The sequence below is a fragment of the Passer domesticus genome, chromosome 5 (assembly GCF_036417665.1).
Source record: "Passer domesticus isolate bPasDom1 chromosome 5, bPasDom1.hap1, whole genome shotgun sequence".
Lineage (NCBI taxonomy): Eukaryota > Metazoa > Chordata > Aves > Passeriformes > Passeridae > Passer > Passer domesticus.
The window spans coordinates 33663965-33677285 of record NC_087478.1 but is presented as its reverse complement, the minus strand read 5'-3'; the positions used below and the strand labels follow the sequence as shown (position 1 = coordinate 33677285).

The following is a 13321-nucleotide window of genomic DNA, read 5'->3' as shown; positions in this document are numbered from 1 at the left end:
GGAGACCCTTTGCCCGATTTGGGCTAAGAAGGGCTTTACATCAGCATTACATCAATGTGCTTTCACTCTCTTCCACCTTATCTAGGCAACTGAGAGCACTGCAGAGTGCTTAGGGCCAGATGCTTATGTAGCCTTAACCAGGTGGTCTGTATGGAGCATGTTAACAGGGTCAGTTGGATCACTCTACATGAAGGCAGGACTTTTTGTTTGAAAATGTGCAAGAACTTGGCTTCCTTGATTATACAGGAGGTGCACGTAAAGCATCTTTCATGTAATGATAATTTGACAAATGTTGACTCCTGCTGATAGAGCTGCTAATTATATGCTGCAACTGTGCTACTAGATCAGAGGGATTAATACATGACATTCATAAAATTTCCTATTTTGATGGATATCATGCATTAATTTAGTAGTTCTTCATACATTCCTGAAGTAAACACGGAAATACTGGCTCACCAAGGGCCTATAAAGCAACACCAGTGTTTATGAAGCTCCATCCTTTTAAGGCCATCTTCCCTGCCACTTTTTATTTTGCTTTGGTATTTACATTTTCAGTGCAAGAGCAGGATTTCAACTCTTGTGCTGTGAAAAATAATGCAGTGCTTATTGCATGTAAATAAGTGGCAGGAAGGAATGTGGATTTGAAATCTAAACAGAGTTCAAGCCCTCTTCCTCCAAGATGTTCCTTAACTGCAAGAATTGCCTCCAAAAGGAGAGGGATAATTCAGGCTACACATCCATTTACTACTTAGTCCTATAACTGGGATTACAGACAAGGATGTAGTTCTTGGTCATTTTTGTGATGCATCCAAATGTTCCTGGGGAATTATGCTTCCAGGACCAGAGTCACTTGCAAGCATCAATTAATAAAGACCTGGGTGAATTTCAGTCTACTGCCTGCAGAGAGCTGAATGAGTCTGTAAATATCTGAGATCATCAAGACATCCAGATTATGAGGAACCCTGTTCATATATTAATGAAAAGTTTCCAAGTGCTTAATCTTGTGGAACTTCAACTTTCTTGCTGCTGTACTTTTAATACAAACTATCATTGGTGATCTGTCTCATGGATGCTTCAGGCTCTGATACACCTTTGAGAAGACTCTTCATTTTTCTAAAAGTCAGCTCCTAGTCCTGTAATGGCAATTTCCACTATAGCAGGTGCCACTGGCTGCAGGATAACAATGTTTTTGTAGGATAGATAAATGGTCTGATTTCCTCTAGGATCACCATGCAAATGCTAAGAAGCCTCTGTGGAGTTAGAAGAAAGCTGCAAGTGCAGGACAGCTGCAAGTAAGCACAGAAGCCAAGGCACTGCAGATGAGTAATTTTTAGTGTTAATTGTGACAAATGTGAGCCTGAAAGTTGCCTCCCTGATGCCACACATCATCCAGTAGGCTCAGGTCAGGACCCTGCTGAGGTGGAAGCATGTGTTTCAGAATGGCAGCTTCACTAAATCCCAGTCTCCTTAAAGAGAAGTGATCCTTACAGAGTGAATACTGGTCTTCTCTAGACATTATATTTCTTCTTTTTTTGCCAGCTCTTCCATTTTCCCAGACCTCTCCAATCTGCAGGCTTTCTGCCTGGGGAAATGGAGAGCTTCACAGCATGAGTCAGCCTCAGGGGCAATCTTAGCTTCATGCAGTGACATGAGCAGAGTCCAAACTGAAATATTTGAAAATCACCATAAAGGGCACATGAAGGGATAATCCCTCCTTTTTTTCACATGGTCCTAAGAGACAGTTTGGCAGGGCTCCCACAAGGCTGTGGCAGCAGGCAAGCAGAGTCTGGCCAGCAAACATAACATATTAGGGAAACAATTAATCTTCATTCCAAATTATCTGCCATTACTGACTGCATACATGTGCACAATAATTAATCCCCTCTCTTGCTAAGGAACTGATTCACTGCAGTTTAACTCAAGTTTCTCCAGCCACTTTTGCTGCCCTCAGCAGCTTTGCTGGGGCTTTCTCCTGATCACACTTATCTTTTTCTCCTCCTGATGCAAGGTGCAAATGTGAGAGTGGAGGTTCAAATACTATCCCAGAATAATGCCTTATTGAATAAGGTAAATACATAATCATCCAGCTGAAAAAGATCTGTTTAGAGATGATGTAATTTGTTTCTGTATCTCATGGTATGTTGATACATTAGACAAAAATATGAACAATGCAGACACATCACCAGAGAAGCCTTTAAAAAACCTATAGAGTGATTTTCTCCCTGTTTTCATTCAGATGAGTAAATATTTCTTACATTCAATCACATGTGATGATGGAGGGTGGGTTTGGATGAAACCCTCCTCTTGAATAGCTTAAAATAATCCAGACATAAATTGATGTTGCTTATGTATTGTTGTACTCCAGGTAAGCCATCTACCCCACAGGTGTGAGATGCAAAGAGAACTTTTGCAATATTTGGGGTTCTCTATAATTACAGCTATCCTAGCAATAATGTAGGACTGGAAATTTGTTACCTTGGCATTATTTATTTGGCAGCATTTTTGTAAAATGAGGTCTAAATCTATGAAAAAATGTATTTGGTCCACGTGTTTATTTAATTTTTACTATTTTTAAGTCAAAATTTGAAGACTTGTTTCCACACATTTTAGCAGAAATCATTGTAGAACTAATGTCTGATTAGAGTAAAACATATCTATCAACTAATTATTTTATAATTCAAGGTGTGATTGCCAAAAATGGAGGAGTCTCTTCCAAAATTAGAAAAACTCAGTAATTCCTTTGCACAGAATACAGTTAGCACAAAGTAATTACTAAAATAGTCCTAAAAGTATTACAGCTTAACAGTTGGATGTATCCAGAATGTAGACAAGGATGTCCACACAATTAAAGATTCCAGCTTTTTCCTTTAATACTCTCAGTAGCATTTGCATAATTAAGCAAAGTGGTTGCAATATTAAAGAATGGCACCTGGGGAGGGGTTGCTCTGAAATTGCACTCTCCTGTTTGTGCCACTTGATACTGTTTTACACACAACAGCTTACATGTAGTCAACCCAAATAACAGTTTTGTGCTGATATCCACCACTAATACTTGGTTAATTATGAACCCAAAATAGGGGTATGCAGGTGCTGCCTTGGTGTCTGCAATGTCCTGAGGTGTATTTTTGTCATTCAGCTGTTAAGGGAAGTGCATGCTGAGGTTTTGCATTTCCTAGTCTTTTTTTTCCCAGAACATACTCTTTTTGAAATCTTCTATCTTCTTTTATCTCTAAATACTACCATCTATTTTGGCTAAATAATTATCCTAAATTAGCTGTTGTTAAGCTTTTCAGCCTAACTGTTCTGTTATTACTATGCAAGCATAAAACTAAAACTCAATTTCATCTGTCTTCAAACTGTTTTACCCAAATGCTTTCAGCTTTGTCAGAAAGGAAAAACAGTCTTAAAAACATTTTTAAAATTAACAGGGTTGGGGGGGTTCCTGTGTTTATTTGAATAGTTTTGTCAGAAAACTGAAAAACCTGTCATATCACAGTTGCCTTAAGTCATGAAAGAAGAAATAATTTTAGCTTTTGTTTAGTGCAACTTAAAGGAGGGAAAGCAAAACATCTAAAGAATTGAAAGAAAACCAGTAACCTAATCTTGCCCAACCCTTCTTCTATTTATCTGTATTCAGTCAAGTGGATTATTTGGAATTATGCTGAAGATGTTCAGATAGCTGGGGTTTAGCTGGTATGGGATTTAGCAGGAACATCCATCATGCTTCGTTTCCTGTCTGGGAGAAGCTCACTGTAAACATTCTCAAAGTACGGGTAAAATATAGCTTAGACTAAGCTGCCTTTGTAGAGCAACACAAAGCAACTGCACAAAGAAAGGCATGGTGAGAGCAGCCAAGAGTAAGTCAGCTCCTTGTTTGAAGCTTGCAGATCATGTTGTGCATGACCAAACTAGCCATCCTTGATCTCACACTGGCTTCACTGCCACTAAAAGTCTTTGGTGAAGTTACTATTGTTTGCTTCTGGCTGGAATATGGGAGAAAAACGCTTTAGTGCATGATTAAACTAGCTCCAGACAGCTAAGCTGGACTCTTGGACGAAGGTCCTGTTTGGGTTCTCATCATCTCAAAGCTGAGGTTTCATAGAAGGCTTCTTCTGTTTGGCCTGGGCAGAGCAGGGCTGCACACAGCATTCTCCTTGCTGCTCTCCTCAGCAGCACCTCTCTTTCCTCCCTCTTCTGCACCACAGGATGCTTGTCCTCTCTGGTGCAGCTTCCTAGTGCTTATTCCACTTCCCTAGCTGTACTGTTTCTCACCCCCTGTCAAATTTTCCTTTCCCCTTAGGAATCAGAAGGGGATCCTCTGTTTCCTCTTAACCTTGTCACTGATTTTCAAACCAAGTTCTTTGTGTGTGCTTTCCTGCTTGCAGGATGCTCCCTGTAACCACCCCAGGATGTACCTTGTCATCCTTTTGTGGTCCCTTCCTTCACCCTCTGCCTGGCTTTGATAGCAGTAGCAGACTTGGTGGCAGCCATGTTACAAATGTTCTGTAGCTTTTTTGCCTCTCTGCAGAAAAAAACAGAACAAACGTTCTGCAAATGAAACATTCCTCACAGAGAGGGTTCAGGGAGGGTTCATTTTTTTACCTGGAGCTCCATGGAGATTTATAGCATATTTAATAGCAATGGCTCCATTCAGAGTCAGGAATATCCTGCCTAAAGATATCAGGGGTCAGCTTATTCTCACTTCTTCTGAGGGATGGCCAGGGAATCTTTTTTCTCTCCTCTCCTCTCCTCTCCTCTCCTCTCCTCTCCTCTCCTCTCCTCTCCTCTCCTCTCCTCTCCTCTCCTCTCCTCTCCTCTCCTCTCCTCTCCTCTCCTCTCCTCTCCTCTCCTCTCCTCTCCTCTCCTCTCCTCTCCTCTCCTCTCCTGAGGTCGCTCAGACCTTCAGGAGGCTCCCAGCATATGGGCAGGCTGCCTGGGCATCACATGAGCTCCTTGAAGCAGTCACAGCCCTCTTGGACAATAACTGCCTGTGAATAATGGATCACCCCAGCCGGGCATGCTGGGGATATATTATTCAAATGGCAGCAATGCCCAAAAAAGAAAAAGCCACGCTTGGATTCTGTATAATCACAGGATAGCAATCGACCTCTGAACACATGGGTGGCTGCTTTCCTGGCACCACACGTCTGGTAAAAGAATGCCAGGCTTGCAAGCCTTAATTAGTACTTAATAAACTGAAAAGGTGTAATTTACACTGCTCATTTACCTCTAGAGACTTATTCTTCTTGTTTCCTCTGTGCCTTTCCAGATTTCAGGCCTTCCTCTTTTCCTTCTGCTCTCAACAGCAGTGGAGAGAAAATACAATGGCATCTTTAAGCTGGGCGAGACAGTTTGTTTATTATGGTTGGTGACACTGTTCTTGCAGCTAGCAAGCTAAGCCAAAATCACATGTCTTTTTATATATAACACGCAGCTGAATCGATTCAGGAGCTGTATCTCAGCAAAAGGTGCAATGCTGTGAGGGAAGTATCCTCCAGTGGCACAGACACAGAGTCCTCCCAGCAAAGTGAGTCTCCATTTGTCTGTGTTTAACCCGACGTGAACACGGTCTTTAGATACTTCATGTAATTATTTCAAATTGTTGCATCTATCCAAAGAAATATAGTCCATGGCTATGGGGCAGGTTATATTCTAGTTATTACATAAAGTCTGAGGACTCAGGACTTACAGTCTGACTCTGGCTGGGTCCTTTCCACAGCCTCACCAGAGCTGGCAACTTGTATGTCTGCTCTCCTTAAATGCAGGTTGCACATACAAAAGTAGGTCATATATGCATACACATCTCTGCAGTCCCTCCTGAATGTCAGAAAACTCAGTAATTTCCATCTGCTCTGCAAAGAAAATTCATCCTAGCTCACAATCCTTTTGTATAACAGGACACCAGTCACCAAACAAGGGGCATTGAAAAAACTATTTACTCAGCCACAGACATCAAACTGTGTCCTTATGTCCAGTGAAAGTATGAAGAGCATTGATAGGGTTTATTTTGAATGATACAAAAAAAGAGAAGCTGCTAAATGTAATTGCAAGAAAATTAATGTGGAGAGCAGATTTATAATATAAAATATGTGAAAGCTTAAAAACAACATATGAATTTTCTTTCTGTCCCAGAACAGACATTTTCTGAAAAACTATTATAAAATACAATTATTCTGATACTACAGTAATTCTACCATTTTCAAGAAATTAATTCATCAACTTATATCTCTAAATACTGACTTTTACTCAGCCTTAATAGTGCCCCTAAATTAACTATCATTAAGCTTTTCAGCCTTGTCATTCTTTTCATGTTACCATGTAAGCATAAAACTACCCAGCCCTTTCAGCTGACCTTCAAAAAATGAAGTAGTATTGCAGATAAAGACTTCAAAAATTACAGTCAAAGCTCTTGTTGACTTTAGCAGTGCCAAGGTTTCATGCAGATGTTCTCTAATACAATACCTTTGTGAAGCTATGAAGGCACTTGATGATAGGTAGCAAAGTACATGCTGATGACCTCCAGCTGAGATGCCAATCCTTACACAGTGGATTTCAGCCTGTTGGCAGCAGATTTAGCATTCCATGGTTGTCTTTTAACTCATATGTACCTGTGGACAGAAGACCTGATCCCCACTGGAACAGCACAGACCCATATCTGAACGACAGCTTCAGCAAATGGCAAGAGTTGGTCCTGTGCAGCTACAAGGCTCTGAGGGCAGTCTTTGTACACCACAGAAAGTGATGTGGAACTATCTTTTCCATTAAATTTTATTGCTGTTTCCCAGCATGACTGTGACATCTTCAGAAGCCACAACATGATTTAAGAGTCTAAGTCTCCTTAGGTTTCACTCCTGGAAGTCTTGAAACACCTCCAAGCATTGCGCAGAGGTTTTCCCAATTAGTTGCCAGAATTTAGTGCATCAAAGCAATGTTGAATTAGAGATTATTCACATATTTAAAGGTATCTGAGCTGATATCTGCCTCTCATAGGCTGATGCTGATCCTTTAGCAATGCTTCTGTGATCTGAGTGCTAACTCATGTAGACAGACTTACTTTTCTGACCTATATATATGAAAACACAGATGGTTTTGTATAAAACCATACCAAACGAAAAATTTGCAAGGCTGCCTTTCAAAGTCTTCTGTCATATCCAGATACTGCAGAATCCCTTGTGCATCCCAGTCTGCCCACAGAAACAAGTCAGCAGGGCTCCCAGTGCTCAATGCTGACTGAAGAATGTAGAGGTCTGTGCTGAGTCTTATGCTGGGTCTGGTGATGGGAAAGCTCCTCTGGTCTCCAGTGCTCATGGAGGTGTCGTGGCTAATGCAGCAGAGGAAACAAGTTTGAAAAACACAACCATCAGGTGGCCACGAAGGGAAATCTTGAATAGGGACCTTTGATGGAAGAGAAAGAAAAACTCAGCCCTGAACTTCCAAACTGAACTGAGATAAAAGAGAAAGGACTTCATGGAAGTGGCCATTAATCAATTTTCAATACATTCTATTATTTAAAACATTAATTACCTTTCTGCTAAATTAAGCTGAATCAGTAGCTCTGTTTAAATCTGCCTACTGTAGCAAAATCCATCCTCATTTTCTGATCACCCTGCAAAGGGAACCACTCTGTGAGGCGAACCTTTGATCTAACAAAAAAGTAAGTAAGCATAAATACTTTGGTTATGACCACCTCATTTAGAAACTCAGTACCTTCAGAGAAATAACAGTGTGTTTTGATCCATGATATACTTGAGGAACAGGATGATATATTCATCCTAGTAGCTTGCATCTATCGAATGACTAAGGCACGTTGATTTTTTGGTACAAGACTGTCAGAGCATTGTATTTTTTAGGTAAGTTGACTCTGGAGACATTTTCCTCTTTATTACATCTCAATTGGTTCTTTTTTGTCTCTTTTTTTCTTTATTTCTTCTTTTTTTTTTTAGCAGTAACCTTGCAGGATTTTTTCAACATGTCCTCCAGGGGTTTTTTTTGTTCCAGAGCTGCCTATTAGTTAATGGACAAAGTTTAACAACACTTGTTAACTTCACTTCAGCCCACTAAGCTTTGAAGGTAATAAAATATTAAGTTGTGATATGAATTTAAAAACATCTGAGGATTGTTTGCAGTCAATGCCAAAATATTTATTCTAAATATATGATAAGCTAAATTGATTTATATTTTTTTATGCTTTCTACTTTTTAAAAAGCCAAACAAACATTAAAAAAATCCCACACCTTCCTATTGCTCTAGTTCAGACAAGTAGTTTCTAGTTTAGAATGTAAAAAAGAATCAGTAAAAAGCTAAAAAAAATAATTTCATTAATGGAGAATAACAGAAAATGTTGGTTCTCCTATGACTGTCTTTGGAAATTATATACAAAATTAAATATTCCTAGTTTTGAATATTCATCTGTGTTTGACTGCCAACAGTGCTCACTCCCACCTGGAATATTTCACAGAGCAGCCACTTTGCAGTGTCCTGAGGAGCAGAACTGCCTTTATGGAAAACTGTACAAAACAAACAGATTTCAGCACAGATCAAAACATAGTGATGGGGGGCTCAGGTAGGAAATTATTGCAGTGGTTTTGTTATTTGGGGCAAATCAGCTGTGTTTGTGCAGATGATCCTCTTAACAACCAAGGAAAGTGGAGGTGGTGTTAGGAAGAGACCTGCCCACCTCTTCCCTTGAATCTCAAGGTTTAAAAAACAAAAGAAGTATTTTCTGATGGTTCTGTGAGCTGTAGTTATGAAAAGGCATCCAAAATTTTGTTTCTGTGGACATTTCTCACTTCTTAAGCTAGGTCTGGTGTCTGTACTAGGACAGTACCTGACCATTTTGACATCTTCCAAGACAGAGGATCACAAGGACACTCTGTGGGAGAAGATGCTGACAGGCAAGTGAAATCCATGTGCCACAGTTTTATTCCTCTGCTAATATAGCTCAAACATTTCCCTCATGCTTCAGCCTCCCACTCCTGCTCCCCATCACCTTCTCAGCTGTGCCTCCCCAGCTGGTTTTAGAAGCAATAGAAAGAAGCAAGGCAGCATGAAAAGAGGGAAGGCTTTGTTTTCCACCTAGAGCAGTCCCCTGGTAGCACTCATTGCTCAGCCCCACAAACAGTGGTGGCAGCTTGTCACCAGGACTTGTCAGGGAAAGAGAGCCTGAAGCTGACATTGTGACTGAGGAATGTGAAGGAGGAATCAAACACTGTCCTTGATATTCACATTTCTCAGACTGCACCGAGACTCTCTGGGCTGAAAGTACGATAACTTTACTTTGGTTTGTTGGAAGTCTAGTGAACATTTGTGTACCTCAGCCTGCTGTGGTTTAATGAAGTATTTTACACACTTACCTCTAGTTAATGCTGATTAATTTCCTGAGGACACACCTGTAAATGAAGTTTCTTAGCAAAGGGAACCCCTGAGCACCCCTGTGTGTGCAGTACTGCTCCCAGAGATGCCCCAAAGCCCTGCAGCAGGGCAAGGGCTGCTGGGTGTCCATTCCTCTCCTGCATGGGGTCCATGGGCAGGAGTTAGAAGGGTTCTGGGGACTGGGATTTGCACCTTCTCCACCCAGTTTGTTCTCCCTCTGGTACACCATCAGAGGACAGACTGCTTGGCTGTGACAAAAGAGAAATTCCTGGCCCAGGGACAACTTGGCCTCCTGCAATATATCATGGAGGAAATTACTTTGTTGCAACTTTGTCAGTACCAAACGAATTCACCATAATTATTGCATTCAGCGTGAATCCCAGTGGAAGCAATAATGATTTTCAGTTTATTCAAAAAGGTTGTTATTTTCCCTGACAAAAAAGTTATGACCTAAAAATATCTGATGCATTTCTCATTACTTTAGTGACTGTAATGATATGTTTGGAAGAAACACCAATTTTCCTGTCTACTGCTTTTGACACAACAACAATTAGTCATAAGCAATGAAAAAAATTAGTTAAGAAGTGGTAAGAAATACACAATGTTTCTGTATTCATAGCTATTGGATTATTATTTGGTTACATTAGTCTTACTCATTTTGTAGAATCATGGATTTAGAAAACATGCCCTGTAAAAATTTAAACCTGTTGATTGTAGAGGCAAAAGAATTGTATCTCATCAGTATAATCTTTCCAGAGGAAAAAGGCACTTTGGTAACAGCCAAGTATCACATCATGTAGTGAAAATAGCAATGTAGTTTTTAGAAAACCAAGCTAGGCTTAGGATGGTAGTGTTTGTCTAATTACAGAGAGAGAGAATATAATCATATCATGCTATCTCTGTGCCTTGTCCCTAAGTTTGGCTGCTATATCTCTAGTTATTCAAGTGAATATACAGAAAAATATATTTGTAAATGTTCTCCTTAACAATTTACTTTATCAATGTTTGTTGGCATGTTTCTTGGTCACTTCTTTTATTCATCTATTTGATAGACATAAAAAACTATTATGAAAATGTTCTATTAATATTTCAGAAACTTAAAACCTCTTCACTATGACAACTGTACTGCATCGCTTTTGGCCTCTATTTTCCCTTTTTCACTCTTCCCAAGTCCTTTTGCCTCCAGACACTGCACTTTCAACTATTCCCTTCTCACATGTTACCTTACCCTTGCTTTCCAATGTTGCAGCATTTTCTGTGAATCCGTCTTCATGAACAATGCATGGGGGAAGAACCTCCAACTTCTCTGTCAGTCTTTATCCAGAGGGCAGGTTCATTCTCCAGAGCCAGCAGGGGTGTCAGTGACACACTCACCCTTGTCATACAGACTGGTTCTCTCAGACTGAGCTGCATCTCTCTCAGCTTTTCCTAGCACCGTGTGCTCATGATATAACTATGAATTTACTGCCTGTTAAATATAAATCCAGTGTGGTTTGGAAGTCTAGATTGTCAAGGCTGCCATCTATACCCAACATATGAGGGAAGGTGGCTGAGGTCTGGGGCTCTCTGAAGGTCCAAGATGAAGGTTTTACTGCTTTGTTGGAACTTGGAGCCTTCTCAGGCAATGATGGGACATGGGTTAGGCTACACATGCTCCCTCCCTCACTCTCTCTCTCTCTGTTAAAAGAAATCCCAAATCTGGCTGCTCTCAAACAGGATATTCATCTGGGCATGAGCTACAGCTGCATGGTTAAGAAGACACATTGTCATGGGCTCAGCACAGGCAGCCCTGACAAGAACTGAGGTTTGGCTTTAAAAGTCAAAAGGAAATTTGTCTCTTTCTCAATGCAAAACCAGGTTCTACCACAGCATGAGGCTATTTCTCCATTTGTTTCCTCTTCTTTCAAAGTTAGATAATTTCCTCCCCCACTTCTTCATTTCTCACTATTTCTGGTAGAGTGGGAAATCTCATTTTGGTCATTTTTATATCGTGAACAGAGAAAAAGTTGTTTTTGTTTTGTTACTGCTCACCCTGCAAAAATTTGGTTTCTGCTGTGTTCTTTGCCTGCCAGTTTCCAATTACACAAAAAGATACACTATTAAAACATAGAATAACTTGCACTACTTGCACTTTTCTGAACCTTACTGCTTACAGGAGTGATTTAAACAGCACCTACTGCATCAGCTAAACAACTTGGTCTTATTATTTTCTACAGATAATAGGGATCATTTGTTATTAATGAAGCTTAATTTATTCACCTCACTTTCCTTGCTAAGTTCGCTCAGCAACAGACCCCAAACAACAAGCAAATGAGCATGGAAAGTTTTTTTAAATGACAGCCCAAGCTTTCAAGACAGAGGCTATGCAAACACTGCCATGGTAAGACCAGCTGTCTTTGAGGCCTCTTATTTACAAAAGTCCCTCTGAGAGTGTCTTGCCTCTGATGCAGGGTCCTACCAGAGCTGATGTCCAGCAGTGCTGCAACTTCACCCACTGACTCTCCTCCTCTGCCCCTTCTCAGAGGGTCCTGGGGCAGAGACTAGGTTTTAAATGGCACCAAAATTAGGAAAACTCACTAAAATGGAAAACTGCCCACATCTCTTTGAATTATGCTTTGAAATACTTTTAAAGTGTCACACCCAGTGACTATTAAAGAGGTGATTTATTGTTCAAAACTCATTTTGTTTTACTCACAGAATTGCTAGCTTCTCATATGGAGCAGATACATCTGACTGTAGATCATGAAATTAATGTATATGAAAGTTTCCAGGTGTCCTAAACCCCTCCCTCATTTATAAATTTCTTTGAAGTTAAAACAAAAAAAAAGCCTCTAATTATCTGGAGAAAACCCTGTGAACAAGGAGCCTTACCATCAGAAAGAATTTTTCACCCATCATCTGTTCTATGCTGGTGCAAAATCTTGATCTGCACACTTTCTAAGGCATCTTCTTTCTGCATGACTTCTGGAAGTCTTCAAGTAGAGGAGCCCAGGACAATATGATTTCTCTGAGTCCCTTGGTTTTAATGTGGTCCCTACTGAAAAGCAAAACTGTTGGGATATTCTGTAATAGCAACACCAGTCATGGCATATTTGCTCTAAGGTATGCAATGAGGAAATCTTACATTTATTAAATTCATCAACAGCTCAATTTCACACATGACACCATGGCCCCAAATCTAGATTGTACACTGAGACAGGCAAAATGTGCATTTGAGGGAGAGCTCTCTGCTGGCACTAACTAAATTTAACAAACAGTTTGCAAATCATTTATCAGGTACTAAATAAGTTCCAGCTGCTCAGAGAAACCTCCAGTCAAAGGCAGAAGAGTGATTTCTCTATCTCTGTGGCTAAACAAGTGATCTCACATCCATAAACTGCCACTCCTGTGGATACTAATGTTAATTTTCACTAATTTGGAAAATCAGGTCAGCTGTGTAAATCCTTCGTGATCAGTGAATCCAGGGTCACCAATCATGCTCAAGAAGCCCACCAGCCTTCAAAAGTAAAATAAGCTGCCTTTCTGAAGATGGAGATGGCTTGGTGGATGAGGTGAAGCTGTACCATTCTCTCATTTGTCAGAGCATATTATGGTATTTTTGAAGGTTTACACTGGCTACATCCTCTCCTGATCCTGTGGGCAGCATGACAGACCCCAGGGGCACAGATGGTGAGCGACAGGAGGTGAAGAGGTACATGGCTCCCTGTGCCACTCCCTGCTGCTGCAGAGCAGTGCTGGCCACCTCTCAGCTGCAAATGAGGAAACTTGATGGTTGCCATAAATTACAGTGCCAGCCTTGGGGGCTGTTCCAGCAGTGCTGAGGGCTGCCACCTTGGAGTGAATGCCAAAATGCCAGCCCAGGCAGCGGGGGCAAATGCAGTAGCTGTGTGCCCCCTGGGGGCTTCCTGGTGCTGGACATATCTCCAGAGAGGCAGATGAACCATATTAA

The 13321-nt window shown here is 40.7% G+C and overlaps 1 long non-coding RNA gene across 5 annotated transcripts in view; it reads right to left on the bottom strand.

The window, feature by feature from the left end:
• LOC135300236 (uncharacterized) overlaps positions 1–7875 on the bottom strand; it is a 31244-nt gene extending 23369 nt beyond the window's left edge. For 4 of the 5 annotated variants that reach the window (XR_010362104.1, XR_010362103.1, XR_010362102.1 and 1 more), the window contains exons 1-3: positions 7525–7875; positions 5228–7395; positions 4416–4522 (exon numbers count right to left, since the gene is read on the bottom strand). This is a non-coding gene — a long non-coding RNA (uncharacterized LOC135300236). The remainder of the gene's footprint in view (positions 1–4415; positions 4523–5227; positions 7396–7524) is intronic. The other variant, XR_010362105.1, reaches the window with a different exon arrangement.
• Between the last annotated feature and the right edge of the window lie 5446 nt (positions 7876–13321).